The sequence below is a fragment of the Tamandua tetradactyla genome, chromosome 2, assembly GCF_023851605.1.
Source record: "Tamandua tetradactyla isolate mTamTet1 chromosome 2, mTamTet1.pri, whole genome shotgun sequence".
NCBI lineage: Eukaryota > Metazoa > Chordata > Mammalia > Pilosa > Myrmecophagidae > Tamandua > Tamandua tetradactyla.
This window is the reverse complement of record NC_135328.1, coordinates 207,865,692-207,880,318: the sequence shown is the minus strand read 5'-3', so window position 1 is coordinate 207,880,318 and position 14,627 is coordinate 207,865,692. Positions and strand designations below refer to the sequence as shown.

General features: G+C 42.0%; 1 pseudogene; it reads left to right on the top strand.

Moving 5' to 3' along the window:
* The first annotated feature begins 9,354 nt into the window (after positions 1–9,354).
* On the top strand, positions 9,355–9,891 carry LOC143664329 (ADP-ribosylation factor-like protein 5A pseudogene; annotated as a pseudogene).
* The last annotated feature ends 4,736 nt before the right edge of the window (positions 9,892–14,627 follow it).

Genomic DNA, 14,627 nt, shown 5'->3' with positions numbered 1-14,627 from the left:
ATGTAATCAGTCTGTGCATGCTCACTAATGAGATCATCTCTAACTTCATCATCTTGAGCTATTGTGCTCATTATCCTAAAACCTGCCCAGCTCTTGACACTATAAAACTGTTGTAGTTTGTAAGCCATCAATGCAATATACCAGAAATGGAATGGCTTTTAAAAAGGAAACTTATTAAGTTGCAAGTTTACAGTCCTAAGGCCATGAAAATGTTCAAATTAAGGCACCAGCAAGAGGTAACCTTCCCTCAAGAAAAGCTGATGCTGTCTGGACCACCCCTGTCAGCTGAGATGTCACATGACTGGCGTCTGCTGGGGTCTCTGGTTCTGGACACGTCTCTCACCTGGGAAAGCACATGATGATATCTGTTAGCTTGCCTTCATTTCATAAGGCTTCCCTGGGAGCACCTTCCTTCCACATCTCCAAAGATGTCTGACTGTGTGGGCTCTGTTGGTTCTTTCCAAAATAGTTCCCTCTTAAGGGACTCCAGTAAGCAACCCTACCTTGAATAGGTGGAAACATATTTCCATGGAAACCATCTAATCAAAAAAGTTACCACCCACAATTAGGTGGGTCACTGTCATGGTTAGGGACAGGTATCAACTTGGCCAAGTTGTGGTACCTGTTTATCTGATTGGGCAAGTGCTGGCCTGTCTGTTGCAATGAGGACATTTCATAGGATTAGATCATGATCATCACGTCAGCTACATCCACAGCTGATTCCATTTGTAATCAGCCAAAGGGGAGTGTCTTCTGAAATTAGTGATGCTGAATGCAATCATGGAAAGCCTTTTAAGGAGGACTCAGAGGAGACAGGTTTCATTACTGCTTTGACTGGTGAGCCTCTCCTGTGGAGTTCATCCAGGCCATCCATCAGATTCACAGCTTGCCCTGTGGATTTTGGACTCTGCGTTCCTACGGTCACGTGAGACATTTTCATAAATTTTATATTTGTAAGTGTTCCCTGTTGATTCTGTTTCTCTAGAGAACTCTAACTAATACAATCACATCTCCCTGGAAACAATAAAAAAGATCCCATCCAGTAATATTGAATGAGGGTTAAAGAACATGGCTTTTCTGGGGTATACAACAGTTTCAAACCACCACAAAAACTATCAGAGTTACTGCAATTCCAAGGGACAGATTTTAGGCCCATTGGCCGTCTGTTTTCTTTATTTCACACTTGACAATAAGCTCTTTCTCCCTTTGAAACCCCAGTGTCTCTGGAATTGGTCCTTTGTGCACATTGGGCAGAGAACCCCTTCATTTGATTGGTAACAGTGCCCAGCACAGAGCCAGGAACATAACACATCTAAGAGGAAGTTGGAGTTGGGCTGGTCCTCATGTGAAACGCGATGTTGCGTATCTCAATTGAGTTTTCAGCACTGTCCCCAATCCACCACACTGTCCTAAATCTAACATGCTGGCCCCAACTCACCACACTGCCCCAATCCATCACATTGACTCCAATCCCCCACACTGCCCCCAATCCTCCATGTTGCCACAATCCACCACCTGTACCCAATCCCCCACAGTGCCCCCAATCCTCTATGCTCCCCCAATCTGCTACACTGTCCCCAATCCACCACACTGACCCCAATCCACCACGTGGCCCCTACCCAAGAGAACTGTTTCCTTTCCTCCTACTCCCTGGAGCAGACAATATTGGGGCAATGAATAGGCCTTCAGCTCTTACACTGCTGAGCACAACTGCTTGACTCCAATTCTCAGCATGCAGGCCCCTTGCCTGAGAGCCCTCCCGGCTGCAGAAGGAACTCTGTCCACACGGGACAGGCTGGAACTACACAGGGAGGAGCACTCCCTGGAGGAGCCCTGAAACCCATGACTGATGGGAGTTGGTGTCTAAATACCCAGCTCCCTCAGCCCTCTGCTGAGATAATGCCAAGCCTTGGCTCCCAGGTCCCCCAGTAGGATTGTGCTCCAGTTTCCCCACAGTGGTCGCCAGCTTGAAAACATCCCCTTAATAAAGCCTTAAAGGTGATGTTCCCACCTGCTCCTCTTCCTTCTTGAGAGTATTAGGGTGGTGTTCCCTCCTATCCTCCTGGACCCCTCTCCTCTCACCTTCCTAAGGACCTCATGCCTTGGGCCGCCCTTCTCTGGCACCAGCTATTTCCCCTTAACTTCTGGGTAGGTCTCACTCAAATGGGCTCTAGCATCTTCCATCGTAAAAGAAAAGCCATTTTCACAATCAGGCAAATTGAGCCATTTTTTTAAATTGTGCATATACTTTTCAAGGTTAAAAACATTACACAAATAAAATGTGCCTTTGTTTGTAATGAGTGTCAAAGTGATGTCGCTTCTTTGTGTTCTTGAAAGCAGTTTATCTTCTAAAGATTTCTGATTACTTTCCCTGCAAATCACGTTTATACTATCACACTCAGCAATCTTTACTCTGTAGATAGTATGAAGGTTAGCTTTATCCCAGCCTTAACTTGAATCATAATAAATTTGGAGTTAATCTAAAAAAAAAAAGTTTCCTGTTTAGAACCTGGTCTGAACAAGCCACAATCAGGCACCATTCACACACTGGGACCAAGTTCTTAGCTTCCTGGATTGTACTGAAAAACATAGAAACCCATATCTGGCATGCGTTTCATCTCCCAAGCGGGTCTTTCTCCCTTGGATACAGTGGCAGTGGGGAGGTGATGGCAAATTAGGGCATGGTCAGACGTGAAGAAAATCCAGGTAGCTAATATAAGTGTCTTTAGTAAAACTTGTCCTTGACTTTGGAAAACGAATAAGGAAGTTCTCTGCTCTGTCAGTACGGTAATTGGGAATGTGCCTTAAGCACAAAGACGCTGTGATCATTCATTCTGGAAAGTTCTGCAAAGAAGCAGCATTCAAGCTCAATGGGATGCTTTGGTGCAAGAGAATCCTCCCGTCTCCAGAGAAGCTGATGAATACCTTCTTTCTCAAAGACACTAGCACATCCTCCCCTCTACCTTGGCGAAAGACAAAGGGAAAACACACTCTCTGTTCTCCATGTTCACCCTCCATCCTCACACTAAATTAATCACTCTTGGTGTTTTGACAAAAATATAGTTTGGAAATGGCCGAGGAATAAAACACACTAATGATTGCATTACCCCGTGGGTCCTAATTATGCACTTACAGTATCGTGGAACCGAGTGACTATAATTGCACAGTAATAATCTGCCAAGATGTGCAGCACTCAGGACAGAGACTATATTTAAGGAGCACCAATTTGCATATGGGGTGAGCAGAGAATGGAGGGTTGGAAGACCAGGGTTGGGGGTGTAACCCCAACACCAAGAAAGGCTGTTGACCTTCGCCCTTTCAGGAGGCAGCAAGGGCTGGGGAGGGGGTGACAAGGCTAGCGAGGCATCACAATTTGGCCAACGTGCACTTGACCCTTCACTCCTCAGCTGTCTATTAAACTCTTTCTCCCTGCAGGTGGAGGATTACAGCCCTGAATGGATTGGGCGCATTCTACTGGGGAAGGTAGGAGAGAAACCAGTAAACAGCTATGTAAAATTATGGCCAACTGGCATAAGTGCAGGGCAGGCAATAAATGTAGGACTGTGATAAGAAGACAGTTCTCAGGGTGGCTTCCCCATGGTGGCATTTAAGCTGAAAGTTCAGAAGGATTTGGCTGAGAGACTGAGCAAGAGAAAGATCCCTCTGGGGGCAGAGGACCCCAGAGCAAAGGCCCCCTGGCGTGGCCCATGGAAAGACCAGTGTGGCTGGAGAGGCAGTGGGAAGGGTGAGCAGGGGCCAGTTCAGACGAAGGGTGGATTTTCTTCCCAGCCCAATGAGAAGCCTTCAGAGGTCTGCTTTAATTTTTAATATGCTTTTAAATTCTAAAATAGTTTTAGATGCACAAAAAAGTTTCAGGAATAGCAGAGCTCCCCTATACCCCATACCCAGTTTCCTGTGTTAATAACTGATCCATTATCATTCAAAGCCATACGTTATTCAGATTCCCTTAGTTTTTCTCTAATGTCCTTTTTCTCTTCTGGGACACCTTCCAAGCTACCAGGTTACTTTCGGTTACATTTCTCCTCAACCTCCTCTTGGCGATGACAGCTTCACAGACTTTCCTTGCTTTTGATGACCTTAACAATCTGGAAATTGACAATAGGGATTGTGTAGACTGTCCTTCAGATTGGGTGTGTCTGATGTATTTCTCATGGTTATCTTAGGGTTATGGGTTTTGGGGGAGGAAAACATCACCTGTATCAAGGGTACCTGCTATAATACGACTTTCACGGTGGGTGTTGACCCTGTTTACCCAGCTGAGGTCATGTTTGTCAGGTTTGTCCACTGTAAAATTACGCATTTTCCCCCTTTCCGGACTGTACCCTTGAGAGGCAGTCACCATGTGCAACCATACCTAAGGGGTGAAGAGCTACATTCCACCTCTTTGAAGGGGGAGTGTGACCTCAGATCATTGGGAATTCTTCTCTATAAGAGATGTGTCTATTCTTCCCCATTTATTTACTTGTTCAATCATTTATTCATGTCAGTATAGCCTCATGGATATTTATTTTATACTTTGGATTGTATATCAATACTGTGTTTGTTTTGTTGCTCAAATTGTTCCAGCTTTGGCCATTGGGAGCTGTTTCCATTGGCTCCTGTGTCCTTTTGACATACCCCCATCATTGTGTTTTCTGAGCACTTTCTTACTCTCCAGCTGCTTGCTTCCTGCGGCTTCCTCTCTGCCCAAATTTCATTCTGCGTATAAAGGACTCCAGGAGTGGGATTAAGACCCATCCTGATTGACTTGAGTCACACCTTAACTGAAGTAATCCCCAGGAGTGGATCAAATTTAAGAACAAGTTTCTCTGGGGCACATATACCTTCAAACCACCACGCTGATGGGCCAGGCCCATCTCGCCTATTCCCTGCCCCAGCCCTGGAATCAGCCATTCCCCCCCACTCGCCACCCCCTGTTCCCAAGGAGCCTGAATTCCTTTTATAAGAAAATTATATGAGAAACCAAGATCTGGCTGTTGGGTGCTCGGACGTTTTTAATCACACATGTGGCATGATCCGGTTTCAGTCTTAAATGCGTCCCTCTGGCTTCCTGGAGAGAACCTACCAGGGGGTGGCTAGAGAGGAAGCTGGGCTGCAAGTTAGGGGAGGCATTGTGGCAGGTGGAGAGGAGTCTCTCTAGTGGCCAGGTGCCCTCGAGACTGCTCCTGTTTCCTGTTGCCCTCCCTCCTTAGCCCCTACTCCCTGGTCCCTCCCCATATCCCCTATCACTTCAGTTGTCCTGGGTTGACTTCTGGTGCTTACCACCAGCTTCTCTAACGGATAGGGTTTTGCAACTCTCATCTGCCACCTCTAGAGTGCTCCCTAGAGGCAGGGGTGGGCCCCGTTCATTTATCCACCCCCAAACTCTCCCATCCCCAAACTCTCCCACATCAACCATACTCAGGAACCACTTGAGCTGGATTTGTGCTATTCAGCCACAAAACAGTTAGCTGCACACTGGAGCACCGTAAACAGGGCTACAGGGGGCACCATGGTAACCCACTTAAGAAAATAAACTGTTCACAAGTTCCATCTCCACATTCATTTGCCTGGAAACAATTAGCATGCTAATTAAAATTGAGTCTTATCTGTTCATTAAAGCAGCCCCAGGAGGACCTCCAGTTGGCGAGATTTTGTTGGCAGAAAGTTCCAGGTTCTCTGCTAGTAGAAAAGAAGCCATTTTCATTTCTCTTGAAATATTTAATAATTCAAGTGACTTCTGAATCTGGCTGGCCCTCACTTCTAGGGGTTGGAATCTGCAAGACTGTACAGCAGTACATGTCAATCCACACCCATATCCAAGCTCAAATGAGAGAGAATTTGTAATCCTTCCCCAGGCCTGGCCAGGCTGGAGTTCTCCTTGTTCCTTAAAGGAAGAGTTTGCAGCTCAAATTAATAGTATAAACAAGATTTCAGAAGGGAATGTTTAACCAGCTTAAGAGAACACACTGCTTTCAAGCAATTAGTGCTATTTGCACACAATGAATGAGCTAATTGCAGATAAGCCTTATTTCTGCATTAAGACGGATCCAGCAGCGCCAGGACTTGGCAACACTTTACCAGCGGTTAGCTCGTATCACCACATGTTCTTGAAAGGAATAATGTCGCAATTCACTGAAAACAATCCTTTATGTTCAGATTTCGAAGGAATTCTCAGTCATTCTCTTTAGGCCTTAATTTCAGTGTCTATAAAATGGGGGTATTACTTATCTCTTAGGGATGTTGTGAGGAGTTGAATAAGTTGATGTCCATAAGTGGGAGGTAGGTTCACTTTGGCCTTTTCCCAAATTTGGGCAAATAAGGAAGTAGACTCTTGGCTCAGCAGCATTTGGCGGACCGCCTGTACATGTACCTGCCCCACACCCCACCCCAAATGCAGCCCAACCCACCTCTCCTGCACCTCTCCCAAGCCCTACCTCCCCCTCCCTGTTCCCTGCAGGCTGTTGCCAGTGCATAAAGGTTGTGGACACCAACCTCCATACCAAGGCTACCCCCGCCCCCCGCCCATAGTGTCGCACTGCCTCACCCTGCCCTCCCTGAGCTCAGGAGATCCCTTTATGGCACTCCCAGGCCCACATATGACCATGGCCCCCCAATCACATCTTCAGCTCTGGGAACCGCACTTTACAGCAGTCTAGAACCAGCTCTGAGAAAGCGCTAACCTGCACAGCCAGGTCACATCTGCCTCCAGTCCACGAAGGTGTAATGCCAACCTGCTGCCACAGCTCCATGCACGCAAACAAAGGGCCCTGTGCCTTAGACCAGCACACATCATAATTACACTCCCCAGACTGGTGGACCCACACAGCTACATCCTCCCTGGTCACTGGGCGCCCACGTTCACAATCATCAGCACAGCATCCTCAACCTGCACCCATACCCACCTTGAAACAAATCACCATACTGAGTGCCACACCCCGTGCCCTGCTCCCTGCTGTACAACCATCCCACAAACCTAAGGCCTTAGACTACTGAAAGAAATCAACTTCCAAAGTAAATCAGTCAAGATATCTACATGCCACGAAGACAGCAGATCATTAAGCATATCACAATACAGACAGATATAGCCCTGCCCAATGACCAAACTAAAACACCAGAGGAGACACAGAAACTAATCAAAGCTGTTCATACAACTCTACTTAATTAAGTAAGTGGGATAGCAAATGACATAAAGGAGATTAAGAAGACAGTAGAAGAGCACAAAGAGGAATTTGAAAGAATAAATAGAAAAATAGCAGAAATCACAGAGATTAAAGACTCTGATGACCAAATAAAAACATACTAGAGGCACACAGCACCAGCTCTGAAGAGACAAAAGAAAGAATAAGTGATATAGAGGACAAGATTATTGACTTCAAAGATTCAAAATAGCAAATGGCAAAAAGGATGGGGAAAAAATGGAATGGGAACTCAGGGAAATGATAGACAAAAAAAGCACACAAATTTAAGAATCACTGGTGTCCCAGAGAGGAGTAAAGGGCTAGGAACAGTAGTTCAGGTTATAAAGGGGAAAAACTTCCCAACCCTCATAAAGGACATAAATATACAAGTCAAAGAAGACCAAAGAACTCCAGAAAGAATAAATACAAATAGGCCTTCCCCAAGGCATATACTAATCAGTCTGTCAAATGTTGTAGAGAAGCAGAAAATCCTAAAAGAGGCAAGAGAAAAACAATCTATTGCATACAAGGGAAATCAAATAAGATTGAGTTCAGACTACTCAACTAGTACCCTCGAGGCAAGAAGGCAGTGGTATGATATATTCAAGATCCTGAAAGAAAACTTTCAGCCAAGAATTCTGTACCCAGCCAAACTGTTCTTCAAAATTGAGGAAGAGGGTGGGACACGGTGGCTCAGCAGGCAGAGTTCTCACCCATTATGCCGGAGACCCGGGTTCGATTGCCGGTTCCTGCTCATGCAAAAAAACAGAAGAAGAAGAAAAATAAATTGAGGGAGAAATTAAATTTTCCACAGACAAAGAAGTCCTGAAAGAATTTGTCAACAAGAGTCTGGCCTTACAAGAAATACTAAAAGGAGTTCTTCTGGTTGAAAAAAAGGACAGGAGAGGGAGGTCTGGAGGAGGGCACAGAATTGAAGAGTACCTCTAAGGGTAATTTAAAGAATGCAAAAAGAAAGAGGGAAAAGAATATATAGATCTAAGAAATAAAATTAAAAAGATAAGATGGTGGAATCAAGAAATACCTTTTCAGTAATAACTTTGAATATTAACAGTCTAAACTCACCAATTAAAAGATAGATATTGGCAGAATGGATTAAGAACCATAATCCATATGCTGCTTACAAGAGACTTATCTTAGACACAAGGATACAAATAGATTGAAAGTGAAAGGATGGAAAAAGATTTTCCATGCAAGCTGTAACCAAAAGAAAGCAGGAGTAGCTATACTAATATTGGACAAAATAGACTTTAAATATAAAGACATGATAAGAAACAAAGAAGGACACTATAAACTAATTAAAGGGTCAATTTACCAAGAAGTATAGCAAACATAAATGTTTATGTTCCCAATTAAAGAGCTCCAAAGTACATGAGACAGACATTGGCAAAACTGAAGGGAGTGATAGCTGTTTCAACAATGACAGTAGGAGACTTCAATACACCACTCTCCTCTATAGATAGAACCAGACAGAAGATCCACAAGGAAATAGAGAAGTTAAATAACTTGATAAATGAATTAGATCTAACAGATATATATAGGTCATTGCACTCCAAAGCACAAGGTTATACATTCTTCTCTAGTGCTCATGGAACATTCTCCAGGATAGATCATATGCTGGGGCACAAAATGGGTCTTAATAAATTTTAAGACATTGAAATTATTCAAAATACTTTCTCTGATCACAATGGGATGAAGCTGGATCTCAATAACCACCAAAGAATGAGAACATTCACAAATCTACAGCAAAGCAACTTGAGCTAATAAACAAATTCAGCAAAGTGTTGGGATACAAGATTAATGCACAAAAATGAGTAATATTTCTATACACAGGTAATGACCTAATTGAGGAGACAATTAAGGGAAAAATCCCATTCAAAATAGCATCTAGGACACTGGAGAAGAACTGGGGAAGGACGGTGGACCGCAAGACTCATCGCAAAACACACGGCGGCGGTGTCCACGAGCGGGGCCAGCGGCCGGGCTACAGTGACAGGGCGGCCTGGGCTTCAGCCTTCCTCCAGTTCCTGGGAAGTGGGTGGGCGGCAAGCGGTGGGGGGCAGCAGCAGAGGCAGAGGCTCTGGCTTGTTTCTCTCTTCCCCTTCAGCCTGAGCTGGGGTATGCCAGGAGGCCTGGGTGGCTGGTTTGGGGGGTCCGCTGCCCGAGAATGGGGCTTCTCTTCATCAGGATATGGAGACTGTTCAATCACCAGGACCCCAAAGTCATCATTGTTGGGCTGGATAATGCAGGGGAAGCTGCCATCCTTTACCAATTTTCTATGAATGATGTTGGCCATACATCCTCTACCATAGGAAGTAATGTAGAAGAGACAGTCATTAATTATACATGTTTCCTAATGTGGCCTATTGGTGTTCGTTCTTCCTGGAACACTTACTAGACCAACACTGAGTCTGTAATAGCTGTTGTGGACAGTACAGACAGAGAAAGGATTTCTGTAACTAGAGAAGAACTGTGTAAGATGTTAGCGCATGAGGAGCTAAGAAAAGCAGTATTGCTGATCTTTGCTGATAAACAAGGTGTTAAAGAATGTATGACTGTAGCAGAAATCTCCCAGTTTTTGAAACTAACTTCTATTAAAGATCCCCAATGGCATATTTAGGCATGCTGTGTTCTTACAGGCGAGGGATTGTACCAAAGACTTGAATGGATGTCATGATTTAAGATTAGATGATCTCTTCTCAAGACTTTATGTTTGTATGTGTGTCAAGATTTACTTTATATATATATACAAGACTTTGTATAAATGAAGTGCTGGACTGTCCATGAAAGCTGCAAATATTAATGGTTTAGACATATTTATAATAAACTGATTTAAACTTTTTCTATAAGAAGAAAAACTAAGACCACACTCATTTGAAAACAAATTGGAGTCTCACCTTCCAATTTGCTTTCTGGTTAGTGCCTTCCAAAGTAAGGTCTTAAAGCTGAGACTGACATTTTCCTCATAATGAACCCTCTCAGGACATTGTGTAGCCTGCGATAAGTGTAAAGGGAGAGAAAGACACTGATAACTTTATTATCAGTATAAACCTCCCTAGTTGAATGTTGTTCTCTTCTTGTTCTATTAAATCAAAATACGAATCAGCACAGTTATACAGTTTCCAATATTTTAATGTGGAGTGTTATTTATGAAAAGTATTTTGCATAAGGTTGTATATGTATTGTGTATATACCTCAAGTTAATGGCTTTGATTTATGTTCTAAAGAAAAGTGAGTTACACAAAAATTAATTTACTCTTAGCTGTAACCATATGTGATCAGTACTGGCATTGGTGTTATGTGCCATTTTGTACTTCTCCCCTTAGGTTCTCTACTTGTGTTAAACAACCCACAAATCATTGAGCTGCTCTTAAAAAAAAAGGAAAAAAGCTTGATTTTGTGTACATATTTTTTTGTTGATCAAATCACACAGAAGCATGTACTGCCACTGAACACAACTTTTATTAAAATCTTGGCTTATGTATTACTAATGGGCAGAATTACACAGCAAATACCAAATTATTCCCTGCATAAGCCCTTATGCCATCCATATTCCTGAAAAATTGTTGATCCACTAAAAAAAATAGCAATTAAAAGAATCATGCATCTAGGAATAAGATTCACCAGGGATGTCAAGGACTTGTACACAGAAAACTACAAAACAATGCTAAAAAATATATATCAAAGAAGAACTAAGCAGATGGGATGACATTCCATGCTCATGGATAAGAAGGGTGAATGTCATTAAGATTCAATTCTACCTAAATTGATCTACAGAGTCAATGCAATACCAACCAAAATTCCAACAATCTACTTTGAAGACTTGGAAAAACTAGTCATCAAATTTATTTGGAAGGGAAAGAGACCTCAAATAGCTAAAAATATCCTAAGAAAGAAGAATGAGATGGGAGGACTAACACTTCCTGTCTTTACAGCTTACTATAAAGCCATAGTGATCAAAATAGCACGGTACTGGCACTAAGATAGAAGTATTGACCAATGGAATAGAATTGAGAGTACAGAGACAAAACCACCAAATCTATGGTCAATTGATCTTCAAAAAGGCTTCCAAATCCACTGAACTGGGACAGAAGAGTCTTTTCAATAAATGGGCCTGGAAGAACTGTGTATCAATAGCCAAAATAATTAAAGAGGACCCTTATCTTATACCCTATATAAATATTTATTTAAAATGGATTAAATACCTAAATATAAGAGCCAGTACAATAAAACTCCTAGAAGGAAATAATAGAGAGACATCTTCAAGACCTAGTAATAGGAGATAGCTTCTTAAACTTTATCCCCAAAGCACAAGCAACAAAAGAAAAAAATTGATAAATATGAACTCCTTAAAATCAAAAGCTTTAATGGAGGAAACAATTGTTAAAATAAATTTAGTAGATCGGAATGCTAGTGATCAATGAAAGAGAGTGGTAAGGGGTATAGAAAAAAATAGGGGAAACAAAGGCTAAAATATATTGGGTAGACGGAAATATTAGCAGTCAAAGAGAGGGACGGGTAAGGGGTATGGTATGCATGAGTTTTTTCTTTTTTCTTTTTATTTCTTTTTCTGAATTGATGCAAGTGCTCTAAAAATGATCACGGTGTTGATATTGTGAGTTTTTGATTATTTATATACCAAGAATGGAATGATCGTATGGTAAGAATGTTCATGTTTGTATGTTGTTATGTTTAAAATTTTTTTTTAATTTAAAAAAAAATCAAAAGCTTCTGTGCCTCAAAAGACCTTGTCAAAAAGGTGAAGAGGCAGCTAACTCAATGGGAGAAAATATTTGGAAACCACATATCAGATAAAGGTTTGATATCCTGTAGTACATAAAGAAATTATACAACTCAACAACTAAAGAACAAATAGTCCAATTATAAAATGGGCAAAGAATATTAATAGACATTTTCCTGAAGGGCAAATAACAAATGGCTGAAAAGCAGACAAAGAGATGCTCATCTTCATTAGTCATAAGGGAAAGGCAAAACAAGGCGACAATGACATATCACCTCACACCTATAAGAATGGCTGCTATTAAACAAACAGAAAGCTACAAATATTGGAGAGGATGTGGAGAAATTGGAACACTTATTCACTGCTGGTGGGAATGTGCAGCCACTGTGGAAGACAGTTTGGCGATTCCTCAGAAAATTAAATATCAAGTTGCCCTATGATCTGGCAATACCAATTCTCAGTATACACCCAGAAGAGCTGAAAGCAATGACATTTGCACACCAATGTTCATAGTGGCACTCTTCACAATTGCCAAAAGATGGAAACAATCCAAGGGCCCATCAATGGATAAGTGGATAAAGAATTGTAGTATATACATACGATGGAATATTATGCAGCAGTAAGACGAAATGAGTCCTGCAGCATATGACAACATGGATGAGCCTTGAGGACATAATGCTGAGTGAAATGTCAGACATAAAAGGATAGATACTGTATGATTTCACTATTATGACTCTGGTAAAGGTAATCTCAAAGGTTTACACTGTAGATTATCGGGGACCTAGAGATACACAGAAGCTAGAGACGGGGAAAGGTTACCCAGTGAGTTTGAACTTCAATGTAAGGGAACAGGTAGAAGTGATGGTAGCTAATTAGTGGGGTTATAAGTAACATTGCCATATTGGAGGTGAATATGATTGAAAGAGGATGTATAGTGCCATGTATCCCACCAATCAACTCTACAATTATAAGTTCTTACATGAACTCATTCAAAAGTTTGATCTTGTACAAAGAGTCGATAATAGAGGGGTATGGGGGAAAACTAGTATTTCATGCTATGGCATATAGTTAACAGGAAGACAGCGAAAGTACCACAGCAAGACTAGAGCTAAATAATTGGAGGGGACGGACAAGAGATTAGGGGAGGTTTTGATTTGATATTTGGTAAAGCTCTGTTTATTGCCTCTTTTTCTCTTTGAACTAATGAAAATTGTCTAAAATTGAGAGTGCTGCTGTTTGTACAACCAAGTGAAGACACAGTAAAACATGGTTTGTTTATTTTGGACATTACCCATGATTCCCAATAAATGGAGGAGGGTGAAAGGTACAATGACTGGGAAACCAAAAGGCAAACTGTGATATATACACATATGATGAAATACTGTGAGGCTACAAAAAGGAATGAATCTTGGGGACAATGTTGTCCAAAATAAGCCAGAAACAAACAAACAAACAAACAAACAAAAACAAATATACGGTCTTTAAGAAAAATGAAGCCAAGATTGTAAGCCCTTATAACAGCCATGCTTAGTCTGAAGTTGTAAGTGTATTTCTAGATTCTGAGACACTGAACTATATGTGTATAAGCTGGCATTTCCCTGGAACTTTGAGTACTCTGGACACCTAAGAGGCAGCTCTGAACGTCGGCATTGCTACGTACAATAACAGTTAAAATAACTGAAAGGGAGACCAGGCTTCTATCAGAGTTAAAAACGAAGCCGATCCGGTTGGGATTAAATTAAATCAGAATACAGGGAAAAGGCTGATCTGGTTGGGACTAGCATAAATCAGAAACCAGGGCAAAAGATGGTAGTGTAAATACTCTAGGGCTTCATCCGCTTTATGAGACCAAAGGCAGAGAGGTGTAGTGGGTCTAGAACCTGAATTTTCTGTAATACACAATCTAAATCATCCTGTCTGGACAGCTCATTTAGACAACCCAAACACCTGGAGCCCAAACAAGAACGAAGCCCTGTAATTCCGTACAGCTTAATTAAATACAGACTATGGTGGGCTGATAATTAGAAGTATTGGTAGAGGATATTGAAGGACTGTAGAAAAATATGGAAATATTAAATTTTCCCATTTGGAAGTCCCCTGGTACTCTCTCAAACACTATGGACTCCTCCTAAAAATAGGCTAATCCCTTCTTTTTTTTTTTTTTTAACATGGGCAGGCACCGGGAATCAAACCCAGGTCCTCTGGCATGGCAGGCAAGCATTCTTACCTGCTGAGCCACCGTGGCCCTAATCCCTTCATTTTGAGGCTTGCTCTTTTAAAATTTATTTCTGTAGCAGAGACGCTAAGACTACCTATAATTATGCCTAAGAGATGCTTCTAAGAAACCTCTTTGTTTGCTCAGACGAGGCCTTTCTCTAAGCCCAACTCTGCAAGGAAATCATTACCCTCCACCCATGCGAGACATGACATTCAGGGGTGAAAGTCTCCCTGACAACAGGGGAGATGACTCCCAGGGTAGAATCTGGCCCTGGCACTGCGGAATCAACAATGCCTTCTAGACTAAAAGGGAGAAAAGAAATCTAACAAAGTAAGGTATCAGTGGCTAAGAGAGTTCAAATGGAGGTGAGAGGCTATTCTGGAGAACACTCTTATGCAAGCTAAAGCTAGATATTGCTCATTGTCATGGTTTGCCTACCCCAACCAACACCATTCCTGTTAACCCTGAA